Source organism: Columba livia, chromosome 2 (genome assembly GCF_036013475.1).
Source record: "Columba livia isolate bColLiv1 breed racing homer chromosome 2, bColLiv1.pat.W.v2, whole genome shotgun sequence".
Classification (NCBI taxonomy): domain Eukaryota; kingdom Metazoa; phylum Chordata; class Aves; order Columbiformes; family Columbidae; genus Columba; species Columba livia.
Genome location: NC_088603.1, coordinates 142,773,589 through 142,787,735, shown reverse-complemented (window position 1 = coordinate 142,787,735; position 14,147 = coordinate 142,773,589). Strand labels below are relative to the sequence as shown.

Below are 14,147 nucleotides of genomic sequence, written 5' to 3'. Positions count from 1 at the left end.
CGTACTTATCTGCAGAAAACTTTCCTTTTGAGGTTACCAAGGTTATTTATATAGACAGTTATCATCCTTTCTTTGAAGTTCATGTGAAAAAGGCCCTAAAAGGTCCTAAAAGTATATAATCTGTATTTTACCATTAGTGACTACAGAGGGTTAGTGAGTCATTCTTTATCTCACCCTAGCCAATGGCATTACTCATTCACTTTGATAGGCACAAGATGAAACTCTAAAGTTGAAATCCTAATTTCCTGAAATAAATAGAATTTTTCTATCCGTTTTACTGGCTTCAGGATTTCAACCTGAAGCTTTGAAGAGAGCAGAAGTTGTTCGCTCCTTTGCAGAGGCCTAACACAGTGTCTGTGTGCCTCAAATCCCTCTTGAATCTGGTCTAAATGCTCTGGTAATGTAAAATGATTGCATCTCGCACCTGAATAACGGCAAACCTGTTCCCAGAAAGTAACAGAGCCACATACATTTCTGGCATATTTTAAAATGCAAAGGTCTACAGAAAGAGATACAAGTCTGATTTTCTTTCTTTTTTTCCCGCTCCAAACAAGACTGCACACCCTGTGTGTGCATCTAGTTAGCAGTCTACACACATATTTAGCCCTGTGTTGAATGCCAAAATCTGTTTCCTACTTAAACTCCCATATCATTTACAGACATTGCGGTGTCAGCTTCATGGATTACACATGTGTTATCCTGGTTCCCTTGTTTAACAACAAGTCTCAGGAGCAAAGCTTTTCTTCTGTTTAGAGAAAAAAAAAGGCAGGAGAATATTCCTCTTATAAGGCCAGTTGTCTAGACAGCATGCATTATGAATAGACCAAAACATTCTCTTCCATATATTTCTGATTCTCACTTGATTATGTAGAGAGAACTCCTAAGACTTAGTGTTTTTATATCATATATTCAAGTTATATTTTGTACACTTTAGAGTCAGTCTAAATCAACATATAAGAAATGTCAGTGAACTCACGGGCCAACATTTAAATGCTGTACATATCTCATTTGCAGAACTCCAACCTCCTGGAATGAGCTTGTCTGTCTCCCTTTTAGGAGTTTTTCCAGTTTGCCAGGTTAGCATTTTCTCCCAAGCAAAAAGCACTGATGTGCCACATATATCTGGTCATATTCGGGGAGGGAAAAGGAAGGAAAGTATTTATGTCTCAAATGGTCTATTTAACATTGGGCATGCACATTTTCCAGTCTCATTTCTTCTAATAAATTTCAGATGGCTTTGGATTTGAGAACAGGACTATTAGACAAGATGACAAAAGACAGTGTTAAAGTAAAAATCCAACTTCAAAATCGAGGTTATTAATTTACCTAAGGAAGAGTCAGAAGCACTTTTGCTATAGAAAGAAAAAGGGGAGGGGAAGGCAAAAAAAAAAAGCACACTTCAGGAGATGGTATTGAGATGGTATGGTGGCTTCGTACTGTTCTGTTTCATGTATTATGTTTTATTTACTGACATTCTATAGTTAAAGCTTCTCTATGTTGTGTTATTTTCCAGCTGCAATCATCACCTAAAACCACAAGATGAATTACCAGATTCAGAAACGTAAAGAGAAACCGAAATGCAGTCTGTTTGCTGGAGAGCTGCTTCATGCGATACAGCTCTCCCCCAGACCCTGACTGCTCCCAGCCTCCGCAGCAGGTCTCTTTTCATCACCAGCCCTCAAAAACTCACATGGAACATCCAGACGATGGTACTACAGCAATTCTTAATCCATGCACTTTAACTATGGGAAACCCTTTATCTTATTAATAAAATACTGCAAAGCAGCAATGCAGAATCTCTTAATCAGTTCCACACGCACAGGCACGGGTTCCTCCACAGCACAGCACCATGGCTTGACTTCAGAGCCTCCCTACTGGTACCAGTGAAGGGAAGGAGCCCGCATGAGCGGCACTGGCATTGTCGAGGAAGCCCCAGATGACAGCCCTGCTGTAGGCCAGACATAAATCCAGTCACGCTAATGCAACAGTTCAGCTGCCTTCCCAGCCCAGGGGTGAATACAGACTGCAGGATCACATGGGTTAACTGAAAAGATATTGAACCTGTTGGTCTGGATGGAATATGTGGACATGAAGGTATCTTAACGTAAGAGGGTGTTAATGGCTGCCATCAATCAAGATTTTGATCTCTAGACAATATTAGATCTTGTCTCTAGGCAATGACAGTTCTTAAACCTAATGGGTACGCTAACAGCTTTCATTCAGGCGACATGAAAGCAGGAGTTGAATACTTCAGTGGACTGAGGTAACAAGACAACAGAAGCTACTGCCCAAGGCAATCATGCACAAGATTAAACCTAAGTAAGGCAATACTTTTAATATCCTCAACTATCTTATTTGAAAAAGAAAAAATAATTATTTCTTCATTTCTCCAGGGAGAATAGAAGTCAGCATATCCATTAGCTTCCACTGTATCTGAAACTGTCTAAAAAAAATCCACAGAAGAGCCAGCCCAGCTCATCAACTCAAGGGCAAGGCCACTTCTGTTGCTTGCAGGATCTGTGGACAACCTGACCACATCGTGTTACCCAGAGCAAGCATCCTGCAAAACCAAGGCAGCTCACAGGCACACTGGACAACTGACTGACATGGACATAGAAATGGCTCTGCATAGTCAGCTAAATCAAATGGGATTTTCTTTGCTCTGCTAGGCCTAGCAGAATCACTAGTTTGCACCAGTTTTCTCAGCATGCATGGCTTCGTCAGCCTTCTCTCAGCTGGGTCTGAGCCAGCTGAGTGCATCCTGCCCAAGCTAATGAAGTCTTCCAGAAACAGGAGCACTGAAAAGTAAAGGGCAGAGATGCCGAACAGCTCTGTGAGAGCCAGGCGGGGCTTGGCAACGATGGAGGCAGATCCTGCTGCACCCTGAGCGGCTCCACGCAGTGCGGCTCTCCTGCCTTTGCATGATGCTTCCCATCCAGCCCTTCCCTTGTCCAGGTGCCACAGGTCCCTCTCTTCCACCACCATTGCCCTGGGAGATAATTAGGCTGCTGGAGCAAGTCCTCATGCAGCCACTTTGCCAGAGAGACAGAACAGGCTGCTTGCTTTCTTGCAGGGTCAAGTTAATTTTTTTTCCTGCTTGTTCTTACATGGCCTGCTGTTTAGGCCAATATTTCATAAAGAAAATCTTACACTCACTGTAGCGTGAAGTGGTCAAATACTCACTAGTCTTCTGAAAGCTCAAAATCATCCAAGTCTATGAATGCAAGAGAAGATATATCAATGAACAACAACAAGAAAAGCCCCACACACCAACCAAACAAAAAAGCTATTGAGAGAAATTTAATGAACTCGTATTTCTTCCTGATGTTCTCTGTTGTGTCTTCCTCTGTCAAAAATAAAAAAAAGAAAATACTTCTAAGCTATAAAACTGAGAGATTCTCAAGCCATATGAATATCATCAGTAATTAATGTTATGTTATAAAATACTATTGTATACAGATTCTAAAAGAAAGGCAATAACAAGTTATTTACATTGTTTCTAGAAACCTACAGCACAGATTTGTTTAAAATACACTGTAACATGATTGTTTCCTTAGAATTACTATACTGATAACATCTCATACAAAATTGAATTATGAACATGGTAAAACAAACTTACTTAGCAAAAGAATAGCTCTATCACAACATTGTATTTTAAGCACAACACTGTATTTATAAACTCTCCCCAAAACATACTGAAAGTGCCAAACCTCTGCTTGAGAAACAATTCATGGAGCCCTGCTACGAAATGAGTGAATCCAGCCAGCACCAGGGATGTAGGCATGCAAACACCATCACCCACATCTTCGTGGGTAAGTGCCATTCTGATGGTGTAACTTGAGTCCCAGAATTCACATCAAGGAACAATTACATTTTCTACTACAGCAGCAATGATCTGATTAATTTAATCTAGTTGATAGATGTCACTAGTGATTTTTATTAGCAAATCGGTCTCGTTGTATTTGCAGACATGACATTAATTGTATTTATGGGCTGTGCCATGTCAAAAGAGCAGGACTTGTGCCTGACCTGTGTCTGAGAAAGTCATCCACATAATACATCAAGAAGGAAGCTTGCTGAACATACTGTGCCCTTAAAAATGCTGTTCCAGGAAGAATCAGGCACCATAAAGGTTGTTTCCACGGTTCAGTACTGCAATTGCCTGCCCTACATGAACTCCATAGGCTAATAGGAATTATCTCATTTGGAGCACAAAACTAAAAGAAAAACTAGGACTAAAATATCCAGCAAGTAATCACTCACATAAAAAAAAAAGGCAAAAAACACCCAACCAACCAGCAAAGGAAAACCCAACTGTGAGATGTTTGTATGTTTGTTTTAAAGGTTAAATATATTTTCAGGAAGTGTGACAGGGTTCTGCAAGCTCTTGCACCAAGTCAGAATCTTTGTGTGGTCATTGCAAAGACACATAAAAGAAACATGACACAATCTTTTTTTTTTTTTTCTTAATTATAAATAATCTTTCCATTATTCAGCTCTTTTTACAGGCTTAGAGATTGCAGATCCCTCATCACTTCACTTCTGCTTGCTTTGTAGCATTGCATAAATTTACAATCTGTTGTGTCTGCAGACCTCATAGCCATTCAAATATATAACTGAACCCTGAAGGCCCAACTGCGTGTGCTGAGGGCAGGATAAAGTTACAGCAATAGATTGTGAGTGCTGAGAAGACACTTCATGCAAGGATCACTCGAACGCCCTGGTCTCTGGGGGCGATGGCTGCAGACAGTGAGGCTGGGCAGCTCGCTCCCTCTGCTCCCGGCAGCCTGCTCTGTGCCAGCCTCACCGGGTCCTGTTCAGCCCCATCCCAGGAGGATGATTCTGAGCTGAAAAGGAAAGCCCTCAGCAGCCTTCTCCCTCATCTAACCAGTCTGAGGCTGGAAGCAGTTTGCCCCTGAATCCCTACACACATTCATAAATGATTTATCACTTCTGAATTATCATACCATAAAGTCGTAAAAGAATAGATATGTTCTCTGAACCACACAGTAACTGATTATTTAGGAAAAGGAAGCAAAAAGCCATGCTGTGTTTATTTTTTTGCCTGTTTTCAAGGTGTTCATATGCTCATAGTTCGGGCCAGCATCACTCCAGCGTACAAGCACGAGTTAGGCAATCTTCAAGTTGAGCTGTAGGTTTTGTTGCCATGAGTAAACAAAATGCTTCCTCACTCCACACACAACTGGATTTGTAGCTTGTTTCCCGTGACTTGCAAATGAACACAATGGCAGTGATGGGTACATTAGAGCCAAGCGCTGAGGACTGGAGACTCTGCTCTATCCGCACGGCGGGCGGAGCACGCAGCGCAGCCTGCACACATGCCCCACACCTTCTCACCAATTAAGTTAATCACTTCAGGGCTGAGAGACGAATGTTTACTGCTCTTCACCTTTCAGTCTCTGTGCCACCGCTGCTACTACAGCAGCTCGTTCATATTAATTGGGATAGTCTTTTATGACACGCTTGACAAGTAGAAACCATTCCCATATCACCAGTTTACTCCAGAGGCACAGATCCTATCCAGAGCCACCAGCTTGAATTAGCTGGCCAGACTGGAAAAGCTTGATATGCTCTTGTTAATTCAGTGAACTTTTACTTGCATAATTGTAGCATATTAGCTCAAATAAATGTACCATGACTTTTCCTAGTGCTTTATTTTTTTTTTCTTGGTGACATTCAGTGTTCAGGTGGGAAGGTAGTTATGTTCTCCACAGAATCACAGAGAAGTATTTGACCTCTCAAGAATAAACAGTAAGTGCAAATTCAAAATACCATAACACTGAGTCATCATTACACCAAAAAAAACCACCCACCAACATTGGTCCTGCAGTTTAATATTTCAGAATAAAAGAGTTTTGCTAGAGGAAATGCATGTTTATAATTGACAAGATTGAAAGGTGAGTTGCTGTTCACAATGGAAGACAGACATGGAACATTTTCCTTATATACTCCCTTGGCCACACCAATAAGATCATCTCATAATACGTAACACTGTTGTATAAAAGACTACAGATTTTTTAAATACCCTTCTGAGAAGTACAAGAACACTATATAAATAATAAACAAACTCTAAGAAATATTGAACATCTACAGCTTAAGGACATCAAAAACATGAGTTCAAGCTGTTGTCTCCTAGGTCAACTAAGCATCTTATTCAGCTACCTATCAAAAAAAAAAAAACCAAGAATAAGTGAAAGAGGAAAATGAGGTTCAAAGACTGCTGATGTATCCAGAAGAGGCAACACCCTCCACACCTCATAAATTCATATTTTAAGCAGGTAAACAGGCAACATCTGTTCTGTTTATTTACTTGACATTTTAAAATATCAAAAGGAGCAAAATAATATCCTCAAAACTTGTAACCATCTGTTATAACCCAGATGTTATAACTCTTAGTCCTGAACCCTGTTTAATACCTTTAAGTAAGTGCCTCCTGACTCTCACATGCCTGTAATAAAAGGTTGAGAGTGGGAGAAGCAGCCGCGGTGGTTGCCTGTCCAGCAGTGCCATGCCCACATCTCCCAGCTCCTGCTCATCTCGTTTGGGAAATCCATTTACTACAGCAAAGCTTTGTGCACAGACACCAAGGGTGAAGTGGAAGCAGAAGAGACACAGTTCTGCGCAGACACAATTTGTACCTTAACATCTACAGCTGGATTCCCTTGGCTCAGTTAATCACATCATACACAAACCCAGACTTCTACAGGTGTGTTCTGACCAGCCTCCTGGGCTGGTTCTTGCTCCCCCAGGGCCAGCTCCAGCTCTAGCCCAGCCCAGCATGGTCACGCTGACCCATTCCTCTGTGCCGCCTACCCCCGTGCCTTCCTCAGCAGCCTCTCAGACTGGGAATCCCCTGAGGCAAGGGCTATGTCTCTTGTCCTGTTTGTAATGCACCACGCACCAGAGGTCCACTAATGGGCCTCCCAGATGCCACAGTAAATATGAGTTTGATCACTTAATATTACTCATAAACTACTGTATGAGATAGCTACTGGGAACACACTGTGTTCATTCAGTATACTGATACTGCTTCATAATACTGTAATTAGTTTGAATCAGCCAAAATTTTTAACTCAAGAAGCAAGTCATGCTTTAACAACGTCAGGGTTTCCTCACTATCAAATTTCAGTAAGTGTCCAATATTTGAGAAACTTTGCATGATGAGGGAAGTAGTTAATTCATTATGTGCTCATTAGTAAAATACTTAGAGATAAAGATGTTCTTAACCAGCATCTTCTAAGGCTTGAGAACAGAACATACAGAAGTATTTTTAACTTTTGGGATGAGGTACTTTTCCACATTTACATCCCTTTTCTAAATAACAGGAACAGTTTGTGTTCCTATTTACCAATGCTATGAAAGCCACAATATTTATTTCCATGACATACACTGAGCTTGAGTCTCACAAGCTGTATTTTAATAGTGACAATCTGGAACAGGAGCTGTAACAGAAGACCTACACTTTTATCTTGAAAAAGTATTTTTGTTGCCACATTAATGTTATAGCTTAACTCATTGATTTGATTACACATAGGTACAGGACAGTTGCCTAAGGATGGTTTTGGGTGGATGGTTGTGAAACTGCAACAACTGTGCAACTGCGTGCAAGAAAGACCTGGAACAAAGAGGTTTATTTTATTTGCTGCCGCTGATCACTTTGCACAGCAACCAGAACATAATGTCTGCTCCAGTTCATGCCTCAAGAAGTTTTACTTGAGCAATCAGACCTTTGTTCACAAATTCATTAAAAATTCACACATGGTGCCCTCACTGCACGGTTTTATTTGAAAAGAGGTGAGTGGTCTCCAAGAAGGCCACATTTTAGCCCTGCAAACAGTACAAACTGCTCCTCCCTAGGCCAGCTTCAATACTGCAAAATAGTTTGGCTGAATTCTTTCCCAAGCGTCACTCAAAGTTAGGATTTTCTAAAGGAAAAAATAACACACAAAGTAAATAATTATTTAAAAGCACCTGTTTATTAAAACCCATCATCATTTGGAGGGTCCAAAAGCAGATGTGGACACCATTTGGGCACCTCAGTAGTAAACAGCTAGAGAATGCAGAATTAAACATTTCCAATTGAATTAGAAAATCATTCAAGTTGTAAGAGGAATTTCAGTTCTTAGATTGAAGCTGTGAACTCAGTGGGGTAATTTACGATGCTACTGTCAGTGCAAATCTGTTGGGCAAGAAGTGGGGTAGAAACAAGCACCCTGCATCCCCATCTGTGCACACTCACCTGTCAGGCAGGGACCTGTCAGGCTGTTCCTGCTGCCAACACAATTCCATATTCCTATTGGAATTGCAGTAATTCCTAACACAACACCTTTGTGCAGGTGAAGCCAATTCCCTCCCATACAGCCTACTGAATAGTATTGTGCAGAAATGATGGGCCAGATTCTGCTTAAAGCCCTGATGAAACAAACTCAGAGTAAACTTTATGAACACTGAGAGCTTGTGCGGATTTATACCTTTGCCTAGAGAGCACAACTGAACACCGTAGTGTAGGTTATATTTGTACTGCACATAAAAATGATACATTTTTGTATCAGCCTCCAAGTTTTGTGAAGCTTGTTCTTAAATTATCTGCATCCACAAATTCTGCATTACTAACCGGAAGGCATTTAATCTAATTTGATAATCAGATTTGTAGGCATTTATATGTTGAAGTGGTTAACGGGATAACAGCTAATTTCCCTGGAAGATGCACAATGTACTAACTACCCTATTCTCCCCCCCAAAAAATGGCAGCATAGAAATATATATCTGCTGTATGTGAAAAACTCTTAAATCACTAGCCTTTAAGAATACTAATAACTTGACTAGTGTCATACATAATTTATTAGGAAGGGACTAGTGTAGCCTTTATTAGAGCTTGTGTGTGACCTCTGAAACTGTTGGGGTTTCTTCCCAACTTCAGTGACTCTGCTGGGACTTGCAGTCGGTACAAACTACCAGGCTGCCAGTACTGCCAGTTACCAGCACATTTTACTTCTCTGTCCTCGAATATCTGTATGGTTGTTCACAGACAGTAATCAGAAATATGAGCTGGAATCGGGAAGTAGGGATGTTGTGAGATACCAGTGCAGATAATCCGCCTTGCAAAGCAACTAATTTACCTGCCAGTACTGTCAGCATTAAGAAAATGAAGGGGATCAGCATTTACACAAGAGAAAAAAGCAACCCGTTTGTTTTAGCCCACGGTCATAGTGATTGAATTTGAATTTCATTGGGGTAGTTCAGTTCACTTGAACAGAATTTGTGTATATTTCAATACAAAACTTGGAGCACTGAAGAAATGGAAGACAGATACTTTGTTTCGAAATAAAAGAAATGATGTCATTGATATCAATAGCCTTTTGGGTAGGGTTCTGCTAAGAAAGGTGGTGGCAAATTGCTTGATCCTGTTTGCACCAGTGAAACAAAATCTCCTGAAACAAAATTTTAAATCATACTGGGGTGAACAGAAATTATCTGCACTGAATAACTCGAGTTGAACCTGTTCATTCAGTATTGATGGGAGAGGGATCACAATTGTTGGCTGGATTATAGCCTAAACAGACCCAAAAATATTCTCATGAAGACGGCTTGACTAAGCAACACAAATATAACAACATAAAAGTATATTTAAACCCTCTAACCCACCACCAAATACTACAGCAGTTCACAAATTATGCATCCATCAAGTTGTGTTTACTAAGAGACTTCACTTTAATTTGGAGAAGAGGAGACTGAGGGGTGACCTCATTAATGTTTACAGATATATAAAGGGTGAGTGCCATGAGGATGGAGCCAGGCTCTTCTCAGTGACAACCAATGATAGGACGAGGGTTAATGGGTTCAAACTGGAACACAAAAGGTTCCACTTAAATTTGAGAAGAAACTTCTTCACAGTGAGGGTGACAGACACTGGAACAGGCTGCCCAGGGAGGTTGTGGAGTCTCCTACTATGGAGACATTCAAAACCTGCCTGGACACATTTCTGTGTAACCTCACCTAGGTGTTCCTGCTCCAGCAGGGGGATTGGACTAGATGATCTTTCGAGGTCCCTTCCAATCCCTGACATTCTGTGATTCTGTGAGAAGGAGAGGTTTTAGAATGCCTTTATCTTGAATCAATCCCACTTTTTCAAGTAAAGAAGGATCTGCTCCAAACCCCCACAGAAAATCACAAAATGACTGTTAAGGACTCTCAAAAACTTCAGGACATTTAGCATTAATTATAGTGTAAGTTTTGAAAAGTAAGGTAATTCTCCATCAGTTCTTCACTGTGAATTTAAAGCCCATTAAAAAGAAAAGGCAAACAACATCCCTCTCCTTCCCTCCCTCTCCTGAACTCGTAACTTCAAAGAGTGACAAGACTTGTTCTCTGTTTCTTTACATCCTTACACCCTAGCAAAGCACAAGCTCTGGTAGAGGGAACACAAGGATTAAGCTGAAAAAACATCAGTTCCTCCACCATCCATTAATTCAGCAACTTGTAGTATTCCTCTGAGTGGGACATGCATGGAGGCAGGTTGCTTCAGTCAATGGAATCCAATTGCACTTTAACTGAAGACCCTGTTTTTATTATCAAACACAAATATTGCAACAGAGGAAATTATTTAAAAACCTTAATCACTGTATATTACCTTTATCAATGCTTCCTGAATATACTGTGTGGTAAGGGACTCCTTTCTATTTAATTTTCTCTTGCTGAGATGGTAGGCTGCATGACAACGGCTTTCCCATTATGCTAATACATCTCAAGTGTTAGCAAACAACTAACACTAGTTAGCTAACGAACTCCTCAGAGCAGCAAATATCTTCTTTTATTATTATGAATTTCTCTATTAGGACAGGATCACATTTCTAGCAATTTTTCTACATAAATCATTCCAGCAGGATCATCACAGATGTCACATACAAATTAAATTTGCTTTCAGATAACATTACTTGATGCTAAATAACCTAAATTCAAACTGGCATCAATTACAATTAATACATTTATCCTGTATGCCTTGGGATTTCACATAAATAACATTAGACTGATCTTTGTTAGAATATTGTCTGTGCTATATCAGAAGTAAACAAGCTTTGAGAGATGCATCTTTCTGCTACAACCTGAACATGCCCCTCTGAAACCCACAAAAATTGCAAAGAATCCCCAAAGCAACCCACTCTTCCCCACTAAAAAAACACCAATAAAACCCCTATACATATACATCGTCTATATAATCAGGATCTTATAGCAAAGACAGGTTATTTGCGACCGAAGATCTACATACACTAGCCTAGGGAGCAGAATTATGCTTTAGAACAGAGTCGAACTGCAAATAATTGTTCAATTGAGTTACCCTGGCAGCAAACCCTTCATATTCTGGCTCCTGAGAAGGCTGAGGGTGCTGTGGGTACCTGGGGTGGGTGACACAGGGGCCCCCCAGCAAGGTTTGGGATGGCAGAAGCCAGCTGACCCAGACATTGGTTTTGCTTTGGACTTTAAAACACGGCTGCCCTCCCCAGGCATGTTGCTGGCTTGACGTGTGGGGAGGAACACATGTATATCTACATTACATCTCAGGGCTGATGTTGGTATAAATAATAGTAGTTTCCACATAAACATCGTATTTCTTCTACTTCTGCCTTACGCAACCACTAGCAAGCCAACAGAAAACCTGGGAGGTTTCAACAGCACAAATATATTAGAAGCAAGCTGCAGGATTACTGCAGATGGTTTTAAGGGAACTTCCTTTATTGAGCAGCTGAGCATGAAGATCATGGACTACAACACCCAGAATATAAGAATAATTGCAAATCTTAACCATCTATCTTATTGGTAGAAATAATACTTCTTTTGCTGTTTAATTTAGCAAAAAAACCCAAAATAATCTATGCATTGTGATTAAAAAAAAAAAAAAAAGAAAAAAAGAAAACACAAACCCACCATAATGTGCATTTCCTATCCTGCAGAGCACAGAGGGAGTGTGCTAATTTACAGGTAGTTTATGAACATTCAAAACTGAAACATTGGTTATGCTGTTAAGCAACAGATGCTACTATACATAGTTTTGTGTTCATACCTACCATGTGCATTAGTTAGAAAAAACAATCCCACTGAAGTCTCTAGCAACTAAAAAAATATTATAGTTGGGTTTTTTCCTCTCTATTTTTAGATTATATTCACACATTCTACTGTCATTTTGACAGTAGAAAAGGGGCAAGTATCAAGCCTACAAGTGGGTGGGTAGCTGAAACAGGCTAAATGTTTCCATCTTTCCTTCTCAGAGGAATGTAAGTGAAGGAAAGCACTTCTTATCAATATATTTGAAATAGGACTTCTGTATTTTTACTAATAAAGTAAATTAGCTAGAAGCTGTCTCCTCGTTCTTTCAAATTAAAAATGTCTTAATACCAAATGTGACAGGGATATTGTCAGCAGAATGAGAACCAGAAGTACCATGGCTGATTTTATTAACCGAACATTGGATTAAGGCATGAGACTGGACTTTTTTGGCATTCTGCATCACTATACGCACTCTTCTCAAGTGAAGTTTTTTGTAGCTACTCTCATCCTGACTCCCTAAGCTCCTTTCTCGTTTGCTGGCACTGCTGCTTCCTTCTTGTACTGGTGCTTCACTGGTCCTACATTCTTCATACCTGCAGCAATGCCCACTCCTTCTCTCCAATGCCTTTACCTCTGTGATCAGGAGCCTATTAACTCCTGATTAATTCAGGTGAATTATAGATCCCTCAGACATATGATTTCAACAATACGAAATAAACTCTTAGCCTTTCTTTTCTAAATAATACAGACATAAGTTGTAATAAAGAATTAGTGTTCTCTCCCAACATAAGACGACTTCACTATCCTTGTTTAAAAAATAAAATTGAACTCCCTGTTTTCAAGTTGTCATTTACTAAGCTCTCACAGAAAAACACAAAAATTCAATAATTACAAAAGAACTTAGAGCACGTAATTCTTGCCAGTACAGAGAACAATGTTTATTGCCCCAAAGAAGAAATTGGCAAACTATCCAAAAGAAAATGAAGTTATGCATTTTCTGGCTCTGGTAAATGAAATAAGAAAATCAATTTGATGCCGTTTATGTCAAGAACATAGTGAAGGATATGGGGCTTCTAAAACACCAAACAAAGGAACCCTGTTCGATGAACACTGAGACTTTATGCTGAACCCAATCCACCTTTATTAATGGAGCTTATTAGAAAAAGTGTTTTCTGGCACATTAATTACAATCAAGTATAATAAAGACATGCTATTCCTAAGAATATGCTATTCTATTGGATATATTCTCATTATAAAGTCAGTCTTTCAGAACAACCTTGTAATGGAAAAACATATTTGTCCTCTCTTGCAGGAGACCCCTGCAGGGTTTGAGGTGAGCCCTTTACTTCTTGTATTATCTATCTTAGCTCTCATGCTCGTTACTCGTGAGGAGTAACAAACCCATCTGTGACCCTTAAACAGAAATGTAGTATGTAAAAAAGCCAAACTACATGTTTTACTTGGCTTGGTTTATTTTCCAGCAAACAATGAAATCTTTGCTAGTAAGAAATGAGGTTTATCTTTTATAACCCTTGTATTACTCTCTTCTGACAGGTTTGGAACGTATGTATTTAGTATTGATTATAAAAAAAAAAACACAACAAATCAGTATAGGTTTAGATCAATGTCAGATAATATGAGAAAGTTGTTCTAATTTATCTAGAAATTACCAAATCAAACTCAGTTGTGCATTATGTAGTTTCAACCCCATGTGGATTCACCACATTTTGTTACACCGGAGTTTGGGCCACACCATTAGGTGACATTTTGTTATCTCCGCATTGGCAGGCATGTAATTCGGGTGCTTCTCAGGACTCACACCGATGTCGGGTTCTCCCTGAGATCCCAGCAGTTTTCAATACCTAGCTGCTGCTAACGTTAGCAGCTACATTAGAAAGACTGGACTCGTGAACAATCAGCGTTTCATGTTTTATTAAAACAAGAGTTTCTTGTTCTTAGATAGAACATTACGGAGAGAGTGGTCAGGCATTGGAATGGCTGCCCAGGGAGCTGGTGGACTCACCATCCCTGGAGGTTTTTAAACTGAGATTGGACATGGCACTTAGTGCCATGATCTAGTAAAT

At 39.9% G+C, this 14,147-nt stretch overlaps 1 protein-coding gene and 1 long non-coding RNA gene across 10 annotated transcripts in view; one reads left to right on the top strand and one right to left on the bottom strand.

Moving 5' to 3' along the window:
- LOC110364761 (uncharacterized) overlaps nt 1-5,664 on the top strand; it is a 40,109-nt gene extending 34,445 nt beyond the window's left edge. For both annotated transcript variants that reach the window (XR_002423743.2, XR_010470714.1), the window contains one exon: nt 1,514-5,664. This is a non-coding gene — a long non-coding RNA (uncharacterized LOC110364761). The remainder of the gene's footprint in view (nt 1-1,513) is intronic.
- The window catches only part of OXR1 (oxidation resistance 1), a 286,476-nt gene that overhangs the window by 112,856 nt on the left and 159,473 nt on the right, over nt 1-14,147 (bottom strand). The window lies entirely within an intron of this gene.